The 2,362-nt window shown below is 49.6% G+C and overlaps 1 long non-coding RNA gene across 1 annotated transcript in view; it reads left to right on the top strand.

Moving 5' to 3' along the window:
- Positions 1 to 374: 374 nt before the first annotated feature.
- Positions 375 to 2,362, top strand: part of LOC105525175 — a 16,586-nt gene continuing 14,598 nt past the window's right edge. Inside the window, exon 1 of the long non-coding RNA XR_001003864.1 lies at positions 375 to 788. This is a non-coding gene — a long non-coding RNA (uncharacterized LOC105525175). The remainder of the gene's footprint in view (positions 789 to 2,362) is intronic.

Raw genomic sequence — 2,362 nt, 5'->3', positions numbered from 1 at the left:
CTTGGTCCCCAACAGAAATGTCCCTAATAGGGTGAAACCTCCCCCCACCACCCTCCCCACCCCGCTCCATCTGACCCCTGCCGCGGTGTCCTTCCCACCACCATCACCACCGCTGTCTCTGAGGAGCAGCTGGAAACTGGCATGTTTGTGAAGTTAAAACACATGAAAGGAAGTTGAAAGAAGAAGTTGTCTTGAAGTGGGCCAGCATCCAGGGCTCCTGAGAAGCCACTTTTTCACTGGACTCTGATCAATGGGGCTTTGGCCCGCCTGACTGGGTGGTTCCTCCTCTGCCAAGAGAGAAGTATGTTTCCCCCATTCCGGAACTCAACGCTTTCTTAGGAGATGAACAGAATTCACCTTATTGTTCTAAAAACAGAGTCCCAGGCAATAGGACAGAGAGACTGGCCCAGCAGGGGCTCTCTGGGCCAACTGAGCAAGGTGACAGGGCCCAGGAAAGGAGCTGTTGGCTGCACAAGGGCAGATGGAGTCAAGGAATCAGTGTTCGTGGGATCCTGGCTGTCCCCACAGTGTCGTGGCTGGACCTTACCAGAACAGAAGCAAGTGAGGCACAGGTAGCCGGCCACCTTGTGCAGGAAGTGTTCATAACAAAGGCACTCAAAGCAGCAGAGACGTGGGATGCTGAGGGACCAAGCGAGCAGAGCAGACAGTGAGTGCCGCAAGTGCTTGGAGGGGTCAGCGGGGACCCAAGCATCCAGAAAAGGTGGGGAGCATGCAAAGGGGTCCGAAAAATGGAACCCTCAGTGGAAAGCACTGAGACCTTTATTCAGGTGAGGTTTGGGATGAATTCATTCCCACGGACTCCTTTGAAAGGCTCATTCCTCTAAGTGTGACTTTCAAACCAGTAGTGTCACCATCACCTGGAAGCCCTTTATTTTATTTTATTCTGTTTTGAGACAGAGTTTTGCTCTTGTCGCCAAGGCTGGGGTGCAATGGCACAATCTCAGCTCACTGCAACCTCTGCCTCCTGGGTTCAAGTGATTATCCTACCTAGCCTCTCAAGTAGCTGGGATTACAGACATGCACCACCACCCCCGGCTAATTTTTTTTGTATTTTAATACAGATAGGGTTTCACCATGTTGCCCATGCTAGTCTGGAACTCCTGACCTCAGGTGATCCACCCGCCTTAGCCTCCCAAAGTGCTCGGATTACAGGCACGAGCCACCGTGCCCAGCCTGGAAGCCCGTTAGAAATGCACTCAGTAGAACTGTGGTCGCTAAGAGGCGTGGGGAGGGCAGGGATTGGGGAGGGAGAGGTTGGCTAACAGACACAAAGTTACAGCTACATAGGAGAGAGCAGGAATAAATCCTAGTGTTCTATAGCACTGTAGGGTGATGACCATTAACAAGAACGTATTGTATATTTTCAAATAGCTACAAGACAGGATTTGGAATGTTCCCAACACAAAGACATGATAAATGTTTGAGGTGATGGATATGCAGATTACCCTGATTTGATCATGACACATTGTATGCAGTTATCAAAATATCACATGGACCCCACAAATATGTACAATTATTAGGTGTCAATCAAAAAATAAAACTTTTTTTTTTGAGACAGAGTCTGCTATATCACCCAGGCTAGAGTGCAGTGGCCCAGGCTCATTGCAGCCTCCACTTAATGGGTTCAAGCAATTCTTGTGCCTCAGCCTCTCAAGTAGTTGGGACTATAGGCGTGCACCACCTCACCCAGCTGATTTTTGTATTTCTCATAGAGACGGGATTTCACCACGTTGACCAAGCTGTCTCAAACTCCTGGCTTCAAGTGATCTGCCCACCTCAGCCTCCCAAAGTTCTGGGATTACAGGCTTGAGCCACAGCGCCCAGCCAAAAAATGAAACTTGTTAAAATGGAATGTAGACTCACAGGCCCCATCCCGATCCATGACTCTAAATCTGCATTTTGACAAAATCCCCTAAGTAAAGTTCAAGTGTGAGGAGTACTGCTGTAAATGTCATGGTCAAGAAGCCACACACAAAAGCCAGGCCTGACCTGGTGTCTAGTAGTCCCAACATGTGTCCACTTTGCTACTACAAGAAACACAGCCAGGTGTGATGGTTCACGCCTGTAATCCCAGTGCTTTGGGAGGCCTGAGGCAGAAGGATTGCTTGAGGCCAGGAGATCAAGGCCAGTGTAGACAACATCCCAAGACCCGATCGCTATTAAAACAAAAAAAAATTGCCAGGTGCAGTGACGCATGCCTGAAGTCCCAGCTACTCCAGAGCCTGAGGTTGGATGACTGCTTGAGCCCATGAGGTTGAGGCCGCAGTGAGCCGTGATTGTACCACTGCACTCCAGCCTGGGAGACAGAGTGAGACCCTGACTCAAAAAAAAGAATAGAGTA

Source organism: Colobus angolensis, unplaced genomic scaffold (genome assembly GCF_000951035.1).
Source record: "Colobus angolensis palliatus isolate OR3802 unplaced genomic scaffold, Cang.pa_1.0 Scaffold52, whole genome shotgun sequence".
Taxonomy (NCBI): Eukaryota; Metazoa; Chordata; class Mammalia; order Primates; family Cercopithecidae; genus Colobus; species Colobus angolensis.
Note: the sequence above shows the minus strand (reverse complement) of the source record. Positions and strands in the feature narration are given on the sequence as shown.